Source organism: Cyanistes caeruleus, chromosome 12 (assembly GCF_971803275.1).
Source record: "Cyanistes caeruleus chromosome 12, bCyaCae1.hap1.1, whole genome shotgun sequence".
Classification (NCBI taxonomy): Eukaryota; Metazoa; Chordata; class Aves; order Passeriformes; family Paridae; genus Cyanistes; species Cyanistes caeruleus.
The window spans coordinates 9,500,188-9,514,215 of NC_141712.1; the positions used below are offsets into that span (position 1 = coordinate 9,500,188).

At 40.0% G+C, this 14,028-nt stretch overlaps 1 protein-coding gene and 1 long non-coding RNA gene across 4 annotated transcripts in view; both read right to left on the reverse strand.

Annotated features, from left to right (window-relative positions):
• The window catches only part of ZNF423 (zinc finger protein 423), a 267,337-nt gene extending 261,659 nt beyond the window's left edge, over window positions 1-5,678 (reverse strand). The window contains exon 1 of one of the 3 annotated variants that reach the window (XM_086848260.1): window positions 4,163-5,678. The gene's annotated coding sequence lies outside the window, so the exon portion shown is untranslated. Of the gene's footprint in view, window positions 1-242; window positions 543-4,162 lie in introns of those variants that run through there. The other 2 variants (XM_086848259.1, XM_086848257.1) reach the window with 2 other exon arrangements.
• Window positions 5,679-8,107: 2,429 nt separating this feature from the next.
• On the reverse strand, window positions 8,108-9,033 carry LOC111934624 (uncharacterized). Its single transcript, XR_002867327.2, has 3 exons — window positions 8,942-9,033; window positions 8,780-8,850; window positions 8,108-8,348 (listed from the first exon to the last, which is right to left on the reverse strand). It is a non-coding gene; the product is annotated as an uncharacterized LOC111934624 (long non-coding RNA).
• Between the last annotated feature and the right edge of the window lie 4,995 nt (window positions 9,034-14,028).

Below are 14,028 nucleotides of genomic sequence, written 5' to 3' on the forward strand. Positions count from 1 at the left end.
GGTGTGCCGCTGCCCCCTGGCGGGCACGGGCGGCAGCGGCGGGGCGCGGCGCGGGGCCCTGGGCAGGGACCCTGCGGACACCGGCACCGCCCCGGGATGGAGGCTCGGGGAGCGCCGTTCTCCGCTCCGTCCTGCTGCAGGGCCACTTCCCCCTCCCCGGGGCGGCACCCGCGGGCTCCGCAGAGCCAGCACGCCCCGCGGACACCGGCATTCTCTGGATTGCCTGTAGATTTTGTCTTTACCTGCAACTGCGCGCCTTCGGGCTCTGCCAAAGCGCTGAAACCAAGCGGGGCCCACCGAGCGCTGCTCCCGCCTGGCAACGCCTGTCAAAAACTTTCCAAACAGCCCTGCAGCTTCCCGCTTGTCCTAATGACCCACTAGCATCTTCCACTCGTTTTAAATCCCAGCTTTCCTAACTCTCACGGCCCTTTCCCACAAAGCTGGAGAGCTGATACTGGGGGCCCCGCGTGCAGGGCGCCAGAGGAAGCAGAGCGCACAGGTATATTCGTGTATATTCGTGTGCGAGCAACTCAAAAAGTGGCGGAGCACTTTATGTCAAGAGCGGTTTTCCCTTTCCCCCCTCCCCACGTCACTTGAGGACTCCAGGCATATGGCATCCCTTTGAAGGAAAGACTCGGCGCTGCAGAAAATGAAACACTGAAGCACTGAAATGAAGTTCAGCGAGCTCAGGAGACGTGCGACAGTCCCAGCTGGACAGGCGGGAGCCACTGGTGACCCCTCCGGCTCTTGCCGGGGCCCTGAGCCCAGCTCCCTTAGATTATCTGATTACATATTCTGCCCATTCAGCCAGGTGACGTCTCAAAAGAACTTAACCCCTTAGAGTTAAAAACTATGGGAAAAGCATCAGAGAAACATTTCCTTATCAACAGTGGTTTCGGCAAGACCTAACAAGGACAAGAAGAAATAAAAAAAAAAACAAAAGACAACAGTAAAAAGAGTAGTTCCTGATTTAATAGATCCAGCCCTGGAACTAGAGGCACATTGTTTCATTGTCAGGAAGGGTAAAAAACTTCCCAGTTATTTTTCTTTTCTCTGCCAAGGTACCATGTGACACTCTTATCACATCCAAACAACTTTTTTTTCCTCCACTTTCCTTTCCTTTTTTTTTTCCCTTTTCTTTTTTTTTTTTTTTTTTTTTTAAATGAGAAAAATCACTTTAACAGCATGAGGCTAGTTTTCTCAGCCATAACTCATTTCTGTGGTCTCTAATAGAATACTGGTGTATCTCCAAATCCTCCCTAAAATATGGACTTAAACCAGGCAATTCCAGTATTTTTCCTCTGAAAACAGCACTTGTAAAAGTGTTCTCCCTTCTGCTAATGGAACCAAAAGAGAAAAAAGCCATGCAAGGATTTCGCTTATGTGTTTCAGTGCAGGACAGCACTCGGTCCTACAGCTGCAAAGCACCATCTCCCAGCTGAACTACAACTTGCTTCCTTTGTGCCTGGATGTGCAAGAGCCAGCTCTGGCCTGTGCCTGTGCTCGCTGTCTGAGTTCACTTAGCCAACCAAGTCACCCAGAAATAAAATCTTGGTTATTTACTACCTTGCTGCTTTGCTGTTTGAAACTTTTGCCACAAAAGGGTTCCCATCACTTAGAAGAGCCCTATCAATGGCACAGTGGCTTCACAAGCCAACTCAGCCTGCCCACAGCCTGTCTCTGCCTCCAGCCTTTCCACACAGTTGTCAATAGCTGGAATTTCAGAAAGATTTAGCCCAAGAGCCTAAACTTACAGAGAAGGATGAAGAGGCCTGAAACCTCTCAGCTTTCATGAGAAACAAGTACACCTCCTGTTGCAATTTCAGAGTAGCTCACAAGAGGCAGCAGATACATTTCCAAGAAGTTTCTGCTTCCATTTGTGCCATCTGTGATATATCTTACTTCAGTACAGCTCATTAGTTTACACAAATTTCACAGTCCAGCACTCTTCCCTCCAAAAGTCAGAGAGAAGAAGGACCCAAGCAGACATCACTAAAATGTTCCACAGCTGGTTTGCACTGAAATGTGTAGGAAATTGCTGCTAAATAAAGCAAAGCCATACAGTAAAGCAATACTGACTCTACATAAAGCAACACAGTGATGCTTCTGTTTGCTTTTCATACCCTAGGAAGCCTCATGAAGCTTTACAGATGCAGAACAAAGTGATCAGGTGTTAGAAAGTGTCCAAGTTGAAGGTGTTTCCAATACCCATGTAAAGTATAGCACATGCTCTGATTAAAAGATCAGATATTTAAATAATGATTCACAACTTCTTTAATTGAGTGACTGTCTATTTGATAAGGAACAGTGCATCATTTCATTTATCACCAAGCTTGGGGTTTTTTACAGCAGGGAGTATAACTAGAGGAGTGCCTTCTGTTATCACCCAGCATTTACCACACACTGGACGCAGCGTCCTGTTTCCCCTAACTTTTCTTTGTCCCTTGTCACTGAAGACAAAACAGTCAGAGAGTTTGGGATATCCACTGACAGCACACCAACCTGGGTACTCAAAATAAAGAAATCCTTACACAAACAGGATCCAGTTACAGACACTCGAATTTGTTTGGCCAAAGTTACATGGAAATACTGTGATAGGCAAGAACTCTAGGAAGAACATAATGATTTTTGTGGTATCTCAGCTCTCAGCCTTATCACAGCCTTAGAAAATTACAGTGTCATGCTGACTTTTATCTATGAGGAGCCTTCCAATTTTGGCAACACTCTCTGCTGTTATTACATAAGGCAGTTTTCATTTTAAAACACCCCAGATATTTTGAGACAAACATCCTGCACAAATAAGTAAACAATAGTCACACATGAAAGAGGACAACTGTAACTAGGGAATATGGCAACATCATCATTCACACCTGGGATGGGACTGAACTGGGAACTCAGTTTATCATCTTCTAGACACTTGATACTGCAGCTTTAGTGTTGTTAATGTAGCCCTGGTACATAAACCAGCACTGAACATACATTAAATGATCAGAACTCCACAGTTTTCAGCTACTGACTTAGACTTGAGTCTAAGATCTATGCAGGAAATCAGGAATTATAATTACGGATGCCAGAATTTGCCAGGGAACATTTCTGAACAATTAGTTCTCACTGAAGGGATATTAAGAAGCTGCTAAGACATCAAAGTAGCTTAAGTACTGTCAAGCCAACACTGTACATAATTTCATTCATAACAGACTTGAGAATGGAATTTTTCTTCCCTCTACACGTTCCACTTACCTCCCCAACAGTGTTACACCCCATTAAACACTATAAAAGGATTATAAGGAAAAAGTACCAAAGAGGAAAATACCCAATAAAATGTGTACTTTACAAACATCAGTAGGAAGTTTACAACACACAAATGAGCCTAAAAAAAGGATAAGAGCCTTAGGCTCACACCATTTATTCAGCCCACAAACCACGAAAAACCAAGCACACGTGAAAATTTCTAAACACAAGAGTAAACAGCATCCTGCCTGGTACCCACAGAACACTCTCATCTTTAGTAGAACTCATTAAAACAAAAAAGCAAACTAAAAACACAATAAAGAACTTATGACCAACCCTATGCAGCACAGGTAACTACAAAAAACCCCACAATTTGAGAAAGACTGCAGAATTAGGTAATGCTTAAATAATAGTATCTAAAGGCATTAAAATAATTAAACATCAAACTTCCATCATAATGCATTCGGATAGTGCAAGGTGATGGAAGCTTGATGATTAATTATTTTAATCATCAGTGCACCCACACTAAAGCATAGCCCTCGTCACTCAGCAATTAACACGCCAGTCACTATTTGTATTTTTCAGCACATCTGTTGCAAAGACTGTTTAGACAATAAAGACCATTTACTGCTGCCCTACTACAGTCTCCCTACTCATACTCTGCAGCTGGAAAACACCTTCATAAACCAATCTTTCTCAATCCCATGGCTCATGTGAGTGTCTGAGGGGGCTTGAGCTGACAGGTTTTCCCACAGCCCACCCAGGATTCATATTGTGCCTGGGCACCACAAGGTACAGAAACAGCTAAACCAACTGTGCTGAGGTTTTACATGCAGCTTTGCAACAAGCACAAGCAAAACTGCATTAACTGAAGCTTTCTTTTGCAGCTTACAGATTACTTCAGACAAATATATCATGAAGAAGTTCTTACCTGCAGCAGGGGCCTTCTCCTGACACACTGCAGCAGCAGGCAGCCTTCAAGGTGGAGTGGGAGAGCTTCCCACCTCTGGCACAATGCTCACCTGCCTGTCACTATCTGCCAGCTGCTGAAGCAACAGGATAAAAGAAAAGACAGGCAAAAGGAGCAGTGCACTTTCCTCCCCTGTCTGCAGTGGGTAGAGAGCATGCCACCTGCATTTTGTCCATGGAAATAAAAGGCAAAGCGAGGGCACTGGTTCCTCCCTCTTGGTTGGATTACAGCAGCTACAAGGCTCTCTGTGTCACTTTGATCTGCTCCAGCAGGAGAACAGCTTCAGATGCCTCTTTGCCCTCCACGATTTGTGCTCAATTCCCAGGGTCCCAGTGAAGGGCTAGCAGTGACAGCTGTTTTCCTCCTTGGCAGCTCTGACCAGAAAGGTGCAGCAGAGCCGGTAGCTGGGGAAATGGGCAGCCTCCCACTCCCTTCACTCCTTGTCCTGCCTCTGTCATGTTAGGTGCATGGCACCAGGGCAAGCATCGGGCTGAGATGCAGCCAGGGTGATGGTACATTGCAGAAAAGTTCTATGTCCCAAAATACACATTTTAAATGAGGAAATCACTTTTTTCTGCCTTGGTTACTCAAATTTTACCAGGCCTCTGCAGAGGGACTACAGTTCAACAACATTTTCATTTACTCCAAGTACAATATTTGAGTTCAAAAGCAGGTCAGAATAGCACTGGTGTTTGAAAAATATTTTAAATACAAGTTTTCTGTCAGAAAACTAAATCCAGCTAAAGATGTAAGAGGCCAAGCTGAGAAATACAGTGCCTCTAAAATATATCACCTCATGAGACCTGAGGAACTGGAAATCAACAGCAGCCCTTGTGATATGAAGAACAGTCAATAATTCAAGCACTCTGGGCAATATGTCAGCCTTAACTATAGATGAAAGTTATTGCTCCTTTTCTACTTGATCATTGGAGCAGGGTTCTGGTTAAAATCTCATCTGATATGTTTTCTTTTTGGTAAAACACGATGTAGGCCTCAAGTGATTCCTGCCCGGAAAACAAACAGCAGATTGATCAAAGGATGTGTTGAGAGCCATTTTCTGCTCTCAGCAAGCCCTCCTGTGGGCCCTGATGCTGGTCAAACTTAGGGTTTATTCCCATCCTCAGGTGTAACACAAAGGTTTGAAGACAAACAATGGAGAAAGTTTTTCTCCACCCTGGCCTCAGCCGGGCGGCTGTTTCACACAGCCCCACGCTCCACACACAGCCAGCAGCTCTGAGGGGAGCAGAGGCACCTCAAGAAGCTCACAGGTGACTCAAGAACGAGCAGCAGAAGCAGCCAAGTGAGAATTTGACCTCTCCCCTTCACTTTCCACAAGCAGGATGTGGAGGTTTGTGCTGGAGCCCTCACACTCCTGGGCAGAGGAGATGCTCCAGTGCTGGGCAATGCTGCGTCCTCACAGCACATCACTTACCACTGCCCTCACACCACGCCTCAGCCCCTGGGGCACTCTGTCCCTAAGGGAAGCACTGCCAGCTCTTCCAAAATGCACTCAGACTTAGGAACTGCCCATGGTTCAGTTTATCTTTTCTTTGTACTCATCTGTACAGTGCTTCATACTTTCTTCTTCCACACTTCCCAGCACTGTGAATGTTTAAGGCCTGCTGTCCTTTTAAACCAATTTTAAAAGAGGATACCTCACCCAAACACCCAATTGAAGGAGAAACAAGCATTTTATTTGCCTAATAGTGCTTAAGACCACTTGTGAGAATCTGAAAATAGAAAGTCAATGCAAGAAGTACATATGCTGCTTAGAAGTTCTCTCAGAAAAATAAATTACAATTCACATTAGATGACAACATTCTTCAAGGCTTGGGTTTGTCTGTTTGGCTTGGTTGGTTTATGTGGGTTTTTTTCCTGTATTTAAATGACTGAAGCTCCAAACATGATTTCCTTTGTGCGCAGACATGCTGAATTTAGTTTTACGCTAATTTCATGTCAAAACACTTACTAGCTTTAATCTAATTCAGTTGAAAAGTAAGCATCCACAGAAATGCTCCACTTGTGTCCAAATGCAGGTACAAACTGGTTTTGTGTTTTTTAGCTCCCATAAATTTCCTGCTCATATATGAAATCAGAGGCCCAAGCTGACTCCTAAAATGGCAACATATTATTCCTTTTCCCTTTTATACGCTTCATTTCCTTTCTTCACAATGCAGATATGTACATCTTTCATTCTGTTTCCTTGTGATACTTGGTTTGAGCACCTTCCTCAGGACAGAGAGGGATTAGTGTTTACCAAGGTGCCACTCAGAGCTAGAGGCCACTGCAGGGCCAGCAGAGCCCGATCAATCAATCTCTGTGTGCCAGAGCAGCATCTCAGCTTCTCACTCCCTGCCTTTGGAAAGAGAAATTCTACACCATGACAGCTAGCTCTTTAGCAAAGTTCACCTCAAACCCTCAACCTCAAGTGTTAAAAAAGAAAAGCCCTTAAATGATACAAGTTATTACATTTAATCCCTTTGGGGGAAGTGGGGAATGATTTTGTGATTAAGGACCTACTGTGGGGCTCAAGAGAATTAGTTCAATTCCAGACTCTGAAACAAGCTTCCAGGTTCCCCTGGGAAAGCCTATGCAATCTCCTACCTCACATGGACACCAGCAGGGCAATTTGTAAGTGTGTGCAGCCCTCAGACATCGTAGTACCAACAGCTAAATAAATTCATAGTTAGGAGTTATCTGAGGTTCAATAATTGTGAGGACTAGTTACTTATTCAATGAGGGCATTACCATTATACTATCACTTACCACAAATCACTCTTAAAAATTGGTATTAGTTTTTTGAAAAATAGTAAGCTACATTATTACTTACTCCTGGGCTGACACGTAGTTCCTAAGGGTTTAGTTAATGTATTAATGAAAATGATGAATGAATGAAAAAAGCTGCAAGATAAAAATAAATTGTCAGGTCTTATAGAAAGACACCACTTAGTTCTCAAGCACAGAACTATTTTCTATGGTTTGCACTTCAGATAAATTTTGTTCCATTAAGATTTATAGCTAGTATTGTTTCTTGTCAAAAAAATAAATTTATTATCGAATGAATGAATTTAATAATGAAAACTCATCTGACAATGAGTTGTGATAGAGAAAATCCAGCAAGCACTATCAGAAAAACATAATACTGAAGCCACCACATAACCTTCTAGACAGTGAAGCGCTGCACTACACAATGCACTGTGATGACATTAGACAGTCTGTCTTGCAGAAAGAACAAAACAATTTAATTACTCTGATATACTGACAAGAACACATACTAGTCATGTTCTTTGCAATTCAGAACCAGTGGAAATTTTATCCTACTATTATGAAAAACAGCTGCCACACACCAGAAATATAAAGCAATAGCTACTTCACATTTTTAAAGACATGTCAGTTATTAAAATTTCACTCATTTCTGCAAAGGTGCTGTGCCTATTATGGTTGCAGGTAATGCTGTATTTAGTGCATTACGAAAGTTATTTTCAGTAACTTGACATATATTTCACATATTTCTAAACTATTTTCTGTATGAAAACAATTGTCTCTCTCAGAATTTGGAAAAATCCACATAAAATTTCAAGATCAGCATTGCTGGCATGTTTTTTTATATTCAATCTATAAGTGATATTTTAATCTTAATATTAAATATTTTGGCAGAGCATCTGCCATTTATTTTGCATGGATTAAGTCAAATATACTTGGTACAGACCAGCAATTCACACCAACAATTCTTGGTCAGTGTCTTCACCTTCATCTCTTTAAGGTAAAATGCAGAAATGACTGAGGGACTTTCCATGAATTAAGAGAAATTCCATCCATCCTACCCAACATGCAGAGTAAGCCAGGTCTGATGAGACCTGCCCATTATGATCTGATAAAGTTCAAACACAAGTTGAAACTGGTGGCAACTGTGTAAAACATGCAACTTTATTCTGTGACTGTTTACAACCTCTAATTTAAAACCACAAATGTGCAACAGTGACATTCATGAGCATCTGTTTAAATGGAAAAGCCTTCTTAAATTTTTCATTTCTTGCAGGTGACAGAGGGTGTGATGGTGGTCACAGGACTTCCACTATTTTCAGTGCTGTCAGCAGTATCTTAGCTAAAGCTCCCCGTTGGTGCTGCACTGGTTTAACACGAATAGCTGTGACAAAATACAACAAATACTGTAAGACAGTTGTAGTTTCTGTATTTGGTCATCCTCCCCATATCTGCTTACATCTAAAAATCAACCCCCTTTTTTACCAGTGAAAGGTTAATTGCCACCTTAATGTTGCATTTTATTGTATTATCAAACCTAACAATCTGATATACACTTTTGTGTGTTCCATGTCCTTGTGGGGTCCCACTCTGACAGGGAACGAATCAGGCAGCTGCATAGATGCCCATAGCTGGATAGGAATGACAGAAGTCAGAGGGGCCACAAAAACACATACAGTTTTATTAGTAAATTAAACACTTGGCAAGAAAAACTGGTTGTTTAGTCTCTTTTAGTATAAACACATGGTAGTGAATTTTTGAGTAAGGGGGAGGGAGGGAGTGAGGAAGGAACTATTTTCAACATAGAAACAGTACCTTTCAGGCTGACAGGAGTTGAAGAAGAATGGCTGCTGTTTTCATTATTTAAATGATAAGAAGTTCCCCAGCTAGAATAGATGTGTAGTTGTTAGCATCAGGTTCTAACCAGAAATGATTTACAGTTATTAAACCAAACAGCTACAGGGCTTTGTCAGTCACCTGATGGCAAAAGGTCAGGTGTCCCTCCAAGCTGTGGCCATTTTGCAGGCTGATGTCAAGAACATCCCAGAAGTCCCAGCTTTTAACAGGTGCTAAAATAAGAAGTAGAGGATTATCCTTTGCATCTGAGAGTCCTGTTTGGAAATAGTTTTTGTGGTTTATTGTCAACTGTTTCAAAACAAACATTGAAATCTACCTTTGTTTGTACAGGACACTCCTTTAACTGTATAAAACCACCAGGCTTAAGAAATGCCTGAGAAGAGGTAACTGAAAGCAGATAGAACAATGAGCACTGCAGCCAAAGCAGTGGCACCACACCCCAACAGCTACAAACGCCTTGGCCTCTCTCATTCAGAGCCCTGCTTTAAAAGATGTACAGGCACTGAGCTACCAGTCCCCTAGGTATTAACAACAGAGCACACTGACCTGCAGTGTTACTAATCATAGCATGAGCACACTACAAAGGCAAACTCTCTTATATTAATGTTAACTTGCACACAAGTTAAAACAAACTGACAAATGAAGTGCAATTGGTATCAAAAGTTAAAGCCAGATTTTATTAAATGACAAACAGATGTCATCCAAGGCTGGTTCTAAGCAAACATTTAATCCATGACCATAATGTAGGTCACCAATTTTGATGGAGTTTGTGCCTAGTATTCATCCAAGGAATCAGACTCAGCACATCAATAGCTGTCAAGAGTGTAGATGCAATTTCTTTTTGCAACAGCATTTAATAAAATAATCCAATTAAGCAGATGTCACAATATTTTTTGCTCACTTCCCCATAATTTTCAGTCATTAAAGCAGTATTTAATTTACAAAAAACACTATACTCTAATCCTATGCATCCAAGAATATTCATGTTTAAAACCTGAACCGCCCTCACCGTTTCTGCTGCCCTTCTGGTTTCCCATGAGCTTCAGTAACTCAAAAGAATTGCAACCAACTTGGTAACTAAAAAAGAAAGCTTTGTGGAATGGGAAAAGTTCACAACAGGGGAGGAAAAAAAGCCTTTCTAAAATAGCCAGGTGTTCACCTCAACCCATACCAACTTCAAACAGATGCAAGGACAGTAGCTGAATCTGATTTCAGACTAAGGACATAAAAGATGAGTTTTATGTTCTTACGCTTTTATAACATTAGAACGAATTCATTTTTAGATAAAGAATAGTATACTCCCCTACGCTCCAATTCTTTCACATAAAATTTGCTCTGAAAATAGCATGGCTGAGTTCCACTCTTTCAACTATTACTTGATCACTGCCAAATATTTGCAAGTTCAGATTTTTCCACATCTCACCCATCTACTGCAACTACATTGCAGTTCATGTAGTATCTACTATGTTTTGTTCTACTTCTATGAATAAATGTATCGTGGCAAGTGATCAAGTCAGTCACAGAAACAGAATGAATTACTTTGAAATATGAAACTGAAAGAGTGCTGGAAGAAGAGCCCTTGATAGCCTTTTACCCAAATCAAGGTTTAACCTTAGGAAAGAATGACTAGCCTAAGACAGCAATACTGCTTGGCAGCAGAGAAGCTGAAAGTGTGTTTAGGGTGTGGATGGCAGTGCCTGTCCATGGCCTTACATCCTCATGCGATTGTGTCTTCATCTTCAGGTGAAGAATGAGTTTGTTCAATAAGTCTGAGTCTAAATAAATAGAAGTGGTGAGCAACTCTTCAAAAGACATCAGGAGTACAAGTAGAAGCCTGCGGAATCTCTCTATCCTCTTATCATAAGGGCATCCAGGAACTTTTTGTGGAGTAGTTCTACAGACAAAATGACACCAAGTCTGTAATTTACATATGTGGTTGGGTGGAGACTTTTTTTGAGGTATTCTGCTGAATTTCAAACTTTTTAATTAAAATAAGTTTATAAACTATAATATTACTGAATCCTGTTAAACCAAGAGTGGCATTTGATTTTGATAGATATCACTAACTTAAATACATTTCTGTGTACAGTGCTATTTTTACAACCATAACCTGTGAGAGAGCAATTCCCCATTTGGGACATGTATATATGTCCTTAAAACGTGTCTAATTTTGTGAAGAATATCTGCACATACTGCAGGATGCACATGCCCATTAATAGACATGCCAGCATTTTACACACAAACTTTTGATCTCTAGTACCTGTCATTCATTTACAGATTATTTCTTGCGTATAAGTAAGCTTGTATCAGATTAAAAAGACGCTCAAAGTTGTATTTCAGAGGGAAAAAAAAAATAATACCTTCAATTACCTATCTTCTGGTAGCTGCAGGGTCACTTAATGGGTTCAACTCCAACCAATCCAAGTGTTTTCCTGCTTGTGACAGAAATAAGTCTCATGTCCAGAGGCACACTGCACATCTCACAGCTCTCATGCTAGGCAGTCACCTACCAGATTGGCTGTCTTGTGTGAAACCCTGGTACACTCAGCAAATCTGCTCCCAAGAGCTTTAACTATGAGAGCCAGTGCATCCTGCACAGGCACATTATGATGTAGTACAGAGCAGAGAGAGATGGCTTCATCAAACTGGTGTTTTCATCGACTTTGTGCTTCTCCAGACAGATAGAAAAATACAGCTGTTAACTCTGTGCAGTATAACAGAGTGAGATGTTTAAAGCCTTCAGTTCAGTATTGACACAGCCCTCCTGCAGCTGCACAGGTTAGTTTTAATTTATAACCAGTATATGAACTTTATTTGAGATATAAATGAAAAGCTGTAAATTCTCCTTCCCTGTGTCACATCATTGTTGGTCAGTTTTAACTTTAGATCATGAACAACATAAAGGTTCCAAATTCTACACAATGATTTTTCACAAACATCTACTCCCAAAATAATAGGATTTGTACAGATTTTTTCTTAATTTCAGAGTATTTTTAATGAAGAACAGGGCAGTTACTTTTGCTCCAGGAGAAACTGCATTTTTTCACAGTGTTCCTGATACATGAAAATATGTGAAATTTGTAAATTTACAATAAAAAGTTCTGAAACAAATAGAGCTTAAATGCTTAAAAAGCATTTTTATTTATTTACATAGAATCAACACAAGAAACTGAAACTATAATTAGGCAATTGCTATATAACTTCCTATAATTTAATTATTATATGTGGGTTTGTTAAGTGCATTTAAGCCATATAAGCAGCAATCCAGGATAGACATTTAATCACTAATGTATTATGCATTATTAGAAATTAATTCAGTGAACTATTTCAAAGCTGTCTCATTTTAACTAGGTCAAATTCTGTTACCCAGAAGTGCAATGAATCTGTGTTTAAAATTTAAATGGGTTGAAAGAAATTTAAACTGCGGTTCTGAATGGAGAATATTTTAAGCCACATCCCTCAAACAACCTGAACTTTTTCTAGATAGAATAATGAAGTCTGATTACAGGGTTGTTCAAGAATACAAAACAGTCATTTAACTTCTTGGAGTGCAGGTGTGAGATCTGACTTATGTGAGGTATGTTATTTTCACCTCATGTTCAGGTTCTTGTAAGTGATTGCCTATAATTCTAGAATAACCCCTGAACTGAAAGTCTGTGTCACTGTTTCTCATTGCTGTGCTGTTGTCATCTCGTATGTACCAGAAGCCACAAGTACCAAGCCCAGTGCTGAGCTGTGAGAAACCCACAGAACAATGTGTTCTTTGATCAAAAACACCTTCTACAAAAATGGGAAGTATTTGTGAGCTCTATTTTAAGCTATGCAGAAAATTTTAGAAGTATTTGTTATAGTAGGAAGCTGTAATATATATCAGAGGAAGATTTTTAGTTAATGATTCCTACTTGATCACATTTTAGTGCTAGAGTGAAAAGCTATTAAAATTTCTATTTATAATCTAATTTTATCTCATCATCCTAGCATGCTGAGAAATATTCAGCTGAAAAGAATATTCTCTGTTATGAACTATTACAGTAACATTACTGTAATTTTGTTAGTAGCCTGTTTTTTTTTTCAGAAATACTGAAGATAGCACAAAAATTAAGACCAGCAATAGATATGTTCTGAGGATTGATGCTGAACATTAACCTTTAAGAATTTTACTGATAACTTGATTTTAGTCATTTAACCTGGAAGATTATATTTCTTAGCAATGTGGAGAGAGGAAGGCCACAAATTCCATTTGCTTCACCAACAAAAATACTTGTTAACACTGATCCTGAAATTATGAGTGGAATAGTAGATAGTCAAAGAAGAACTGATTTTTTATATATTGGAATACACCTACTTTTTTAAGCAGTTCTAAAAGTGTTTCATCTACATAATAAAGCCACATATTTGGTTTAAAACAACTGAAAACAAATTAATTTCTCAGCTTCATTATTTGCTTAAAAAAAATCATAAGTCAATTTACAACCTGCTCCAATTATCACACATGATTTTTGCATTTCAGACATATTAACCAACCCAGCTGAAGCAGCTGTAGTTTTCTATCTGCATTCCTGTGCCTAAACATTTCAGTAGATCACTAAACTGCAATAGTGGCAGAGAATTTCTAACTCTCATTTGAAGAGATTATGTACTGCTACACATGTGCAACACTCCATGAACCAAACGAAAGAATCTTTGGTGTAGTTCCAGTCATATGACTATCAGAAGGAGGTATGTCAAATTCAGAAGTCAGTGAGGAGGAAAGGAATTAAATATTGCAAAATATATTGCCTAGATGCAGAAAGAAATTTTAAAACTAACTAGAAGTTTTAAGGTGATCCAGAAATATTAAATAGGCAGGATCTTCAAACATTATCTACACTTTTGCAGGGTCATATTTCTGAACTGGGTTACACCTGCCTATATAATTACCATCTCTGTAACAGAATTAGGAAAAAAAAAGCAAACAAATGAAAAAAAACCCTTTAATAGAAACCTACTTTTCCTCCTTGCTGGTGGCAACAATGACAGTCAGAAGGTGTCTCATTCCTTCTGCATCTGTTGGTAAAACTGCATGTATAGTTTCTGTGTACAATCACCCCTGGTGTAGTCATCTGCAACCAACTGGAAAATCAATTAAGGAACAGCACAGACTGCAAAACTGTATTGAACATCACCAAGTTTCACTACTTTACTGCTTAACAATACTGCTAAAAATT